Source organism: Panthera leo, chromosome C2 (assembly GCF_018350215.1).
Source record: "Panthera leo isolate Ple1 chromosome C2, P.leo_Ple1_pat1.1, whole genome shotgun sequence".
Classification (NCBI taxonomy): Eukaryota; Metazoa; Chordata; class Mammalia; order Carnivora; family Felidae; genus Panthera; species Panthera leo.
This window is the reverse complement of record NC_056687.1, coordinates 34,842,087-34,854,177: the sequence shown is the minus strand read 5'-3', so window position 1 is coordinate 34,854,177 and position 12,091 is coordinate 34,842,087. Positions and strand designations below refer to the sequence as shown.

The 12,091-nt window shown below is 34.8% G+C and overlaps 1 long non-coding RNA gene across 3 annotated transcripts in view; it reads right to left on the bottom strand.

Annotated features, from left to right (window-relative positions):
• Positions 1 to 12,091, bottom strand: part of LOC122198901 — a 277,047-nt gene that overhangs the window by 79,461 nt on the left and 185,495 nt on the right. The window lies entirely within an intron of this gene.

The following is a 12,091-nucleotide window of genomic DNA, read 5'->3' as shown; positions in this document are numbered from 1 at the left end:
AGTGAATAAAAAAAGAGTAGATAGGGGCGCCTGGGTGGCTCAGGTCATGATCTCGCGGTCCGTGAGTTCGAGCCCCACGTCGGGCTCTGTGCTGACAGCTCGGAGCCTGGAGCCTGTTTCAGATTCTGTATCTCCCTCTCTCTGACCCTCCCCCATTCATGCTCTGTCTCTCTTTGTCTCAAAAATAAAGGTTAAAAAAAAAAAAATTTTAAAAAAGAGTAGATAAACAGCAATTGTTTTTTTTTTTAAGAACTGTTTTTTTCTGGTATATTTGACATTACTTTTGTATTCTTATGAATATAAATATATTTTGCTGTATATATGACACTGATGGTTATAACTGCTTGAAATTTCAGCACTTTCCAGTTATAGATGAACAAAACTGCAGAACATCAGTTTCTACTTTGAAAGATGCATATGTTAATTACTATAACTGCCTAATCTCCATATTCCAATACATTATGTGGATAATCCATGACTGGGCTTTTCTACGTTACTCTGAGAAATTGAGAATTGGCATTCTTAAATAAATGTCAAAAACTATATTTGAACCAAATGAAATTATTTATCCTAAACATAAATACAGCATTGCCAAATACACAGATAATGAGTACTAATGATAAACTCTAGCATTGTAACAAAGCAGCTTAAAACTCTTTTAGGGTTTCTTTTCGAAAACATCATTCTCTCACTAAAAAGTGAGTAAAGTTTTACCAACAAAGAAACTCTTTAGACAAGTGGAAATGTTTTCTGCAGCTCTGCTTGCCAAGTGAAGAAAAGATAATGCCCAAGACATACAAATCCAAGCTCATTGGGTGAAGAATAGATTTCAATTGTGTTTCTAAAAAACATTTATTACAAAACAGTCAGGTTTACCTTTTTGAATTGTTAGTTACTAAGTCATATAAAAAGTTCATATTCTGAAGATTTTTCAGCTTGCTGTGAGCAAAATACTGTGTGTCAATTCACATTTGACACACTAAAATACTTTTAAAAATATTCTGAATTGGCCTTTTAAAAACAATTCAGGCATTCAACTTTATGTATTCACCTCTATTCCTACTTAAATATGAACATGTGAAAAAGAAGTTCACCAGGGGATAGATAATATGCAGCAATTTGAAGCAAGGAAACATGACTTGACATCTTGTCTGGTTGACAGAAAACCAAATAATAGACAGCTCACAATAGCAAAAACTGATGCTAGAACTGTTTCAGAGGATTATGTCCTGAAAGCATAAGTAACCCTTTGAATCAATTTCTGAGACTAGCTGCAGCAACCTAAGCTTGTGCTTCACATCCAATAGAGGCTAGAAGAAAAAATAATCATTTTTATATCCTTTCATGAGCCATAATCTCCATAATGGATATATGGGAGTACTGGCCTCTAAGAGATAAAATGTCTTCTAGATTTGCTTTAACATTCTGAGTTTGTACTGTCTTTAGTCCCACAGCTTGCCTTACTAAGAGTGGCGTATCTGCAGTGCTGTTTCCTGAGTGGTCAGCATGTGTTTATTCACTAGCCCAGCTGGACGCCATGTCCTATATACCCATGTAAGGCAAAGCAACTAGAGAATGGAGGAGGGATCTCACATGTAGTGTGCATATATTCTAACTGCACAGGAATTTAAATTCAGAGGATATTTGAACGGAATAGAATTAATGTGTTCATTACATAGGTATTAATAAGGAGAGTCTATGTTCAGGGTCCTAAGTTTTCAAAGGTAAATGAAACGCATTCTCTTTTCCTACAGTGAAAATTTATCCACTGGAAGTGTTATCTAAAAAGATGGTTTAAAAAAATCAAAACATAAAAAATAAATAAATTAATTAATAAGTTAATAAATTAATAAATTAATAAAAGCTGGCTTAGCACATTCCTTTTTAGGTGGCTTAACTCTCAGAAAATATTTCTTTATCATCTATCAGGAATTTGCAGTAATCTTTCTAATTTGCAGTCATCTTCCTCCCCATTATTTTTATTTCTTCTAATATTACCCTTTGGAGGAGATAGTAAGAAACTTATTTCTTCTACTTGAAACCCTTTCAACCATTGAAAATTATTATTATGTCATGGCTATACATTTTTAATTTTGTTTTTGTTTTTTAGTGCTGAAACTCCCCAATTTTCAGTAATCATTTGAGGTTTTTCAAATGCTTTTCAGACCCCTTACTATCCTGATTGCACCTCTGTATTCTTCTGACATATGACTGTCCTTCTTTGGGGTTATCCAGAATTGAAGGCAGTGTTCCATGTGGATTCTAGTCTGTCAGTAGAGCCCTTATCCTGAATTTGTTATGCACAGTCACATTTCTTTTAATGTAACCTATAAGAACATTCGTTTTTAAATGGCTTTGCGATATTTTGACTCCCACTGTGTCTTTGACTAATGAAAATTCTTGAAAACAAGAACATCTCTAAATCTCCCCTTGAGGACATTAGCAAAATGGCAACAAAGGAATTTCTTGTGTTTGTCCCCACCCACTGCTCTGCAACATCAATTTGAGCATCTATTTGTGCATGAAAATACCTTCAAAAGAGCTAAGGATTCCAGGTGGTGGATTACTTCACCTGAGTGAAACACAGAAATAGAAAAAGAGCTTTGAGAAGTGGAAACATAAAATCACATTAGACCCATCACTTTCTCCCAAACCTGGGCAACCCAACAGAGAGACAGAGACACCTTTGTTGTGAAAGAAGAGTGAAGCAAGTACCCTGACTTCACCACAAACCCCAGAGCTGACCCACCCTGACAGCAGGCCAACTCATGGACTTAGGTGGCTCCCTGCAGGCTCCTTCAAACACAGACACCAGGCTTAGCCCAGTGCCTGCTGACTGCAGTGGCTCTATTTGGTTTCCATGTCCCCAGGCTACCCACAGGTTCCCACAAATCTAGACCCCTACTCATCCAGGTGTAAGCCAGTTCCTGCAACCCCATGGCCCTGGGATCCTGACAGATTCCAATAATCCCAGGCTCCATGCAGACACCACAAACCCAGTTCCTGGCCAGGCCCACCATCGGGTCTACTACCACAGACCCATGCTTTAAATCCACCTCAGCACCAGGCCAGCTCCCTCAGTGCCTGGCACAGCTCTCACTCCACCACCAGGCTAGTGCCTGCAAACCTAAACTCCAGACCAGACCTGCAAAACCAGGCTTGTAGCCCACTCCAGCTTTAGGCCAGCCTCCATGATCCCCATCTCAAGACCAGTTCCCCAAGATTCAGACTCCTGTTCTGCCCCAGACCAACCTCCTGGTAGGCCTCTAAGGTCCCAAGTTTAAGGATGCCTGACTCACAACCTCAGCCTCAAGGCTTTCCCTAGCACCAGGCTGGCCTCTTTGGACCCAACCTGTAAGCCAATTCCTGCAAAATCCGATTCCTAACTCATCCCAGGACTGGAATGGCCCCTGGGAAACCAAACACTAGGCCCACTCCAGAGTTTCTCAGCACCTATTTGGTCTATGTGAACCCAGGACAACCCAGTTCCCAGGTTTATCACTACAGACACACTAGGCCCACCCAGTGAACTCAAGCTCTAGGTTCAACCCTGCAGACACAGGAAGTAGGCTGGTAACCACATACCCCAGCACAGAGCTGCCCACTTGCTGACCAAAGCACCAGACTTGCTTACCCAAAGACTTCAGCAACATACCAACCTACAGACACCACTAGATGGTCCACCTAGGATCTATGGATGGGTTGACTGGTGAAGAGCTTTGCCTACTGGAGCCAGTCTACAAAGAGTGCAAGAGGTGCCTACTTCCTCAAATGTGCAGATATCAATATAAGGCCATGAGGATCATAAATAATCAAGAAAACATAAGACTACCAGAAGAAACTAACAAAACTCCACTGACTTATACTAAAGAAATGAAGATCAATAGTCTGGCAAAGAATTCAGGATAATCTTCTTAAAGAAATTCAGTGAATTATGAAAAAACATAAGTAGACAACTAAATGAAATTTGGAAAACAATGCATGGACAAAATAAGAAATTCAACAAAGAAACAGAAACCAAGAATAACAATAGCAATAATAATAATAAATCAGAAATTCCAGAGTTGAAGAATACAATAACTAAACTGAAGAATTTAATAGAGAGCTTTAACAACAGACTCAACTAGGCAGAAGTAGGAATTAGTAAACTTTCAGGTCATTTAAAATCATCTAGTCAGAAGAGCAAAAAGAAAAAAGAATGAGAAAGAGTGAAGAAAGCCTACATGAAAAATGGGATACCATTAAAGGAAAAAAAATTCTATATATTATTAGAGTCCTATAAGGAGAAGAAAGGAAGAAAGAGGCAGAAAGCTTATTTAAAGAAATAATGTCTGAGAATTTCCCAATAAAATTGGACATTAAAGATCAAGAAGCTAATAGGTCATCCCAAAATGTCAAACCAAAATGATCTTCTCAAAGACACATTGCATTACAACTGTTTGAAATCAAAGACAAAGAGAGAATTTTAAAAACAGCAAAAGAAAAAAAAATCACACAAATGAGGAAAACTCTATAAGGTTATCTACGGATTTCCCAGCAGAAACCTTACAGATCAGGAAAGAGTGGGATGATTAAGAATACTTTATACAGCAAGGTTATCTTTCAGACAAGGAGAGAAGGAAAAAGACTTTCACCAAACAAAAAGCTGAGGGAGTTCATCACCACTAGATATGCATCACAACAAATACTAAAAGGAGTTCTTCAAGTTGAACTGTAAAGATGTTAATTAGTAACATGAAAATATAAAACATACTAGTTTATATATGAAAATATAAAACATAGTAGTAAAGGTAAACATATAGTCAAATTTGAAACTCTTTAATACTGTAATATGGTGGTGTGTTAATCACTTACCTCTAGTATACTGGTTTAAAAGACAAACGTTTTAAAAATAACTACAGCTACAATAATTTGTTAATGGATGCACAATAAAAAGATATTTGTGACATCAAAAACATAAAATATGAGGGCAGTAAAGAAAAAGAGTTTTTATATGAGATCAAAGTTAAGTTGTTATCAGCTTAAATTATTATATGTGCAAGATGTTCTATGCAAGCCTTAGGGTAACCGCAAAGCTAAAACCTACAGTAGATACACAAAATTAAAAAAGAGAGAGAGAGAGAGAGAGAAGCAAAGTATACCACTACAGAAAATCACCAATTCACAAAGAAAGAGCAAAAGAGGAAGAAACAAAGGAACCCCAAAATAGACAAAAATCAATTAATAAGATGGCATTAGTAACTTATTACCTATTATAATTACTTTAAATATAAAGAGACAAAATTCTGCAAGCAAAGGCATAGCATGGCTGAATAAATTAAAAAAACAGACCCGGTTATATGCTGCCTATAAGAGACTCACTTTAACTTTAAGGATCTACACAGACTTGAGTGAAGAGATGGAAAAAGATATTTCATGAAAATGAAAACCATAAGAGAGCAGGGGTAGCTATACTTACATTAGACAAAATGAACTTTAAGTCAAAAACAATAACAAGAGACAAAGAAGATCATAAAGGGAATTCTCTTATACTGTTGGTGGGAATGAAAAGTGGTGCAGTCACTCTGGAAAACATTATGGAGGTTGCTCAAAACGTTAAAAATAGAACTACCCTATGAACCAGCAATTGCACTACTAGGTATTTACCCAGGATACAAAAATACTAATTCGAAGGGATACATGCATGCTGATGTTTATAGCAGCATTGTCAACAATAGCCAAATTATAGAAAGAGCCCAAATATGTCCACCAACTAATGATTGGATAAAGAAGAGGAATCATATGTATGAATATAATGGAATATAATATATATAATGGAATATTTATTACTGATCCATAAAAGAATAAAATCTTGTCATTTGCAATGATGTGGATGGAGCTAGAGAGTATTATGCTAAGTGAAATAAGTAGTCAGAGAAAGACAAATACCATATTTCACTCATGTATTGAATGTAAGAAACAGAACAAAGGATCATAGGAGAAAAAAAGAAGAAAGCCAAAAAATAGACTAACAGACTCTTAACTATCAGGAACAAAGTGATGGTTACCAGAGGGGAGGTGAGTGTGTGGATGGGTTACATAGATGATGAGGATTAGGGAGTGCACTTATGATGAGAACCTCATGTTGTATGTGAGTGTTGAATCACTAAATTGCATACCTGAAACTTGAAAAAAAACAAAAGAAAAGAAAAGGGACAAAGGAGATTATTATATAATGATAAAGTTGTCAGGTTATCAAGAGGGTATAGCAGTTATGAATATATATATACACCCAACATTGAAGCACTTAAATATATTAAGCAAATACTAATAATTTTGAAGGGAGAAATAGACAACAATATAATAATAGTAGCAGGCATCAATAACCCAATTTCAACAATGGATAGGTCATCTAGACATAAAATCAATCAGGAAACATTGGATATGAACTATACCTTAGACCAAATAGATTTAACAGACATATACAGAATATTTCATCCAATAGCAGCAAAATATACATTCCTTTAAAGTACACATGAAACATTCTCCAGGATAGATCATATGATAGGTCATCAAACTAGTAAATGTAAGAAGATTAAAATCATACCAAGTATCTTTTCAAACAGCAATGGTATAAATCTAGAAATCCATAAAATGAGGAAAACTGGAAAAATTCATGTAAGTATGAAAATTAAACAACACACTCTTCCATAACCAATGTGTCACACAATAAATCAAAAGGAAAATTAAAAAAATACCTTGAAACAAATGAAACGGAAACACACCATACCAAAATTTATGGGAATCAGGAAAAACAGTTCTAAGAGGGAAGTATATAATAATAAATGGCAACATAAAGAAAAAATAAAGATCACAAATAAACAACATAACTTTAACACCTCAAGGAATACAGAGAGAAAAACAAACTAAGCCCAAAGATATCAAGAGGACAGAAATAACAAAGGTCAGAGAAGAGATAAATGAAATAGAGGGGCTCCTTGTTGGCTCAGTCGGTTAAGCATCAGACTTCAGCTCAGGTCATGATCTCACAGGTGGTGAGTTCAAGCCCTGTGTAGGGCTCTGTGCTGACAGCTCAGAGCCTGGAGTCTGCTTCAGATTCTGTCTGTCTCTCTCTCTCTCTCTCTCTCTCTCTGCCCCTCCCCACTCATGCTCTGTCTCTCTCAAAAATAAGCATTAAAAAAAGAGAAATAAATGAAATAGAGACCACAAAAACAGAAAATATGACAAAACTAAAACCTGTTTTTTTTTTTTTTAATGTAAGTTCTATGCCCAATGTGGGGCTTGAACTTAAGACCCCAGGATCATGAATCATATGTTGAAACTGAGTGAGCCAGCCAGGCGCTTCCCACCCCTGCCCCCCAAATAACTGGGTTTTTGAAAATATAAACACAAGTAACAAAACTTCAGATAGATTAACTTAAAGATATAAGGTTAAAATAAATAAAATTAGATATGAAAGAGGAGACATTACAACTGATACCACAGAAATAAAAAGAATCATGAGACTACTACTACAAAGAATGAAAGGACAACAATTGGATAACCTAGAGAAATGGATAAATTCCTTAGAAACATACAACCCACCAAGATTGAATCATGAAGGAATAGAAAATTTCAAAAGACCAATATCAAGTAAGTAGAATTGTATCAGTAATCTAAAACTCCTCAATAATGAAAATCCTAGGATCCAATGGTTTCACTGGTAATTCTACTAAACATTTACAGAATTAACACCAATCATTTCCAATCTCTTCCAAAAACTGAAGAGGAGAGAATACTCTCATATTCATTTTATGAAATAAGTATTGTCTTGATACCAAAGCCAGATAAATACACCACATATATAAAAACTTACAGACCAATATGCCTGATGAGTATAGGTACAAAATCTCTCAAGAAAATACTATCAAACCAAATTCAGCATTATATTAAAAGGATAATACACCATGATCAGGGAGATTTATCCCTGAGGTATAAGGACAGTTCAAAATATGCAAATCAATAAATGTGACACGCCATATTAACAGCATAAAATATTTTAAAAATCATATAATTATCTGAGTAGATTCAGAAAAAGCATTTGATAAAATTAAACATCCATTCATTATAAAAACTTTCAACAACCTAGGGATAGAGGAAACTTACTTCAACATAACAAAGGTCATATATGGCAAACCTATAACTAATATCATATGCAATGGCAAAAGTTTGAAAACTTTTCTTCTAAGATTAGGAACAAAGCAAGAATGCCCAGTCTTACCATTCCTATTGAACATAATATTGGAAGTCCTAGTCAGAGCAGTTAGACAAGAAAAAGAAACAAATGTCGTCTAAATCTGAAAATAACAAACAAAATTGTCACTGTCTTGCAGATCGGATCTTATGTACAGAATATCTTACTGACTCCACCAAAAAACTGTTAGAACTAATCAATAAATTCAGTAGAGTAGCAAATACAAAATCAACATACAAAAATCAGTTGTGTTTCCACCTATTAATAATAAAGTGTCTGAAAAGAAATGAAGAAAACAATTCTATTTACAATGGCATCAGAAACAATACAGTGCCTTGGAATAAATTTGACCAAAAAGGTGAATATCTATACACTGAAAACTGAAAGCTTTGATGACATAAATTGAGGAATTGCAAATAAATATAAAGAAATCCCGTGTTAATGGATTAGAAGAATAAAATTGTTAAAATTTTCATCCTACCTGAAGCCATCTATAAATTCCATGCAAATCCTATCAAAGTCCCATAGCATTTTTCACAGAAATAAAATAAACAATACTAAGATTTATTTGGAACAACAAAAGACCAAGAATAGCCAATTCAATCACGAGAAAGAAGAACAAACTGAAGGCATCACAAACTATATTCAAACTGCATTTCAAACAATATTACTATGTGGTAGTAATCAAAATAGTAGAGTACTGTCATAAAAATAGGCACATATACCAACAGAACAGAATAGAAAGCCTAGAAATAATCTCACATGTATATAGCCAACTAATATTTGATAAGAGAACACAGAATGGGGAAAGGATAGTTTCTACAAAATATGGTGTTGGGAAAACACGTACACATATGTAAAATAATAAAATTTATTTTCTACCTGTACCATTCACAAAAATCAACTCAAAAGGAATTAAATACTTACATGTAAGCCTCAAAACTGCAAACTGCTAAAAGATAACATAGGAAAAAAGTCCCTTGACATTGGTCTTGGGAATTATGTTTTTAGATGTGACACCCAAAGTGCAACCAACAAAAGCAAAATAAACAAGTGGGAATACATCAAACTAAAAAAGCTTCAGCAGAGAAGAAGAAACAATCAGCAAATTGAAAAGGCAACCTACAGACCGGAATAAAATATTTGCAAACCATCTATCTAAAGGGGTTAATATCCAATATATATATATTAAGAAAAAAAAAAAAACTCCTACAACTCAATAGCAAAAAATAAATAATTAAATAAACAATATGATTTAAAAAATGGCCAAGGGACCGAATAGACATTTTTCCAAAGAAGCATACAAAGGATGGAACATGGAAATGTCCCAGCATGAGGGAAAGGCAATTAAAAACCACTATAATACTACAAATATAAATAATAATAACATTTGTATATAATCAAAAAAGACCCCAAATAGCCAAGAAATTTTGAGAAAGAAGACAAAGTTGGAGGTACCATAATCCCAGATTTTAAGATATACTACACAGCTGTAGTAATCAAAAAGTCTGGCACTGGCACAAAAATAGACACATAGATCAGCAGAACAGAATAGAGAGCCCAGAAATAAGCCCATGCTTATATGGTCAATTAATCTATGACAAAGGAGGCAAGAATATGCAATGGGGAAGAGACAGTATCTTCAATAAACTGTGCTAAAAAAATCTAGACAACTGCATGCAAAAGAATGAATCTGGACCGCTTGCTTATACCATATACAAAAATAAACAAATTGTTTAAAGACCTAAGTGTGAGAAAACTCCTAGAAGAAAACAAAGGGGCACCTGGGTGGCTCAGTCAGTTAAGCGTCTGACTTTGGCTCAGGTCATCATCTCATGGTTTATGGATCTGAGCCCCATGTAATGCTCCCTGCTGTCAGCACAGAGCCCACTTCAGATCCTCTGTCTCCCTCTCTCTCTGCTCTTCCCCTACTCTTGCTCTCTCTTTCTCAAAAGTAAATAAACATTAAAAATTAAAAAAAGAAAACATAGGCAGTCATTTTCTTGATATTCGCCTTTGCAACATTTTTCTAGATATATCTTCTGAGGCAAGAGAAACAAAAACAAAAATATACTATTAGGACACACCAAAATAAACCTTTTGCATAGTAAAAGAAACCAACAATAAAACAAAAAGGCAATGTACTGAATGGAAGCAGATATTTGCCAATGATATATCCAATAAGGGTTAATACCCAATATATATATATAACTGATACAACTCAACACAGAATAATAATACTAATTATCTAATTAAAACTGATCAGAAAAGGGCCTGGGTGGCTCAGTCAGCATTGGACTTCTGGCTCAGCATTGGTTTCGGCTCAGGTCATGATCTCACAATTTGTGGGATAGAGCCCCATAGCAGACTCTGTGCTGATAGCAGGCACAGAGCCTGATAGGGATTCTCTCTCTCCCTTCCTGCCCCTACCCCACTCACGCATGCTCTCTCTCTGTCTCTCTCTGTTTCTCTCTCTCAAAATAAATAAATAAACTTAAAAAAAATAATAAAAATGAGCAGAGAACATTTTTTTTTTACAAAAAAGACATACAGATGACCAACAAACACATGAAAGATGCTCAGTATCACTAATAGTCAGGGGAATGTAAATCATAATGACATATCACCTCACATCTGTCAGAATGGCTAGAATCAAACAGACAAGAAAACACAAGTATTGATGAGGATGTGTAAGATAAAGTAATACATGTACTATTGGTGGGAATGCAAGCTGGTGCAACCACTATGGAAGATAGCATAGAGGTTCCTCAAGAAATTAAAAATAGAATTACCATATCCAGTAATTTCACTACTGGGTATTTATTCAAACAAAAACAGTGATTCCAGAAGATATATGCACACAGAATAGAGCCAACTCACACTACTGTAAGTGGTGTATGTGTGTGTGTGTGTATACACACACATATGTGTGTGTGTGTGTGTGTATGTGTGTGTGTGTGTGTGTGTATTTCTTTAGATAATAAAGAATACTTTATGGAACACTATTTGACTATGAGAAAGAATGAGATCTTGCCATTTGCAACAACATGGATGAACCTAGAGTGTATCATGCTACGTGAAATAAGTCAGACAGAGAAAGACAAACTCTGTATGTTTTTATTTATATTTGAAAACTAAAATGCCAAACTTATAGAGAATAGAATTGGGTTGCCTGTGGTTGGGGGGATGGGGAAACAGGGGAAACATTGGTCAAGAGTGTAAACTTATAGCTGTCATATGAATATGGTCTAGGGACCTAATGTGACCGTATTTATTATATACTTGAAATTGTTAAGAGAATAAATCTTAAATTTACTGCAAGAGAATTTTGTCACCACACACACACAAAACATGTAATTATGTGAAGGAATGGAATTAACTAATCTTATTGTGATAATCATTTCATGATATATATGTGTATCAAATCATCATATTTTATACCTTACATTTACATATGCTGTATGTCAATAATATCTCAGTAAATTCAGAGGGGAAATAAATAATGACTATATCCCTGACACAAATTCATATTTGGCACATACTAGTTATTAATAATTAGTTGTTAAGTGAGTAAATGAATAAATTTTGAATCCTATATTTGATGTTTTTTTTAAATGTATGCATGACTTGTAATGATTTTTGTCCTTTGGTTTTGGTATATAATTTCAGATGTTAATTAAAATCTTAATTATTTTTCCTAATTATATGTTATCCACAACATTGGACATGTCTTCCATGTCTTCATTTGAGTTGTTAACGATATCTGAATTGCTTGACCAAGTAGCTTTGCCTATATTTATACCTATTAATAACTATTCAAATTTTTTCTTCCCTCTCTACCTTTCATACTTGTGGCAG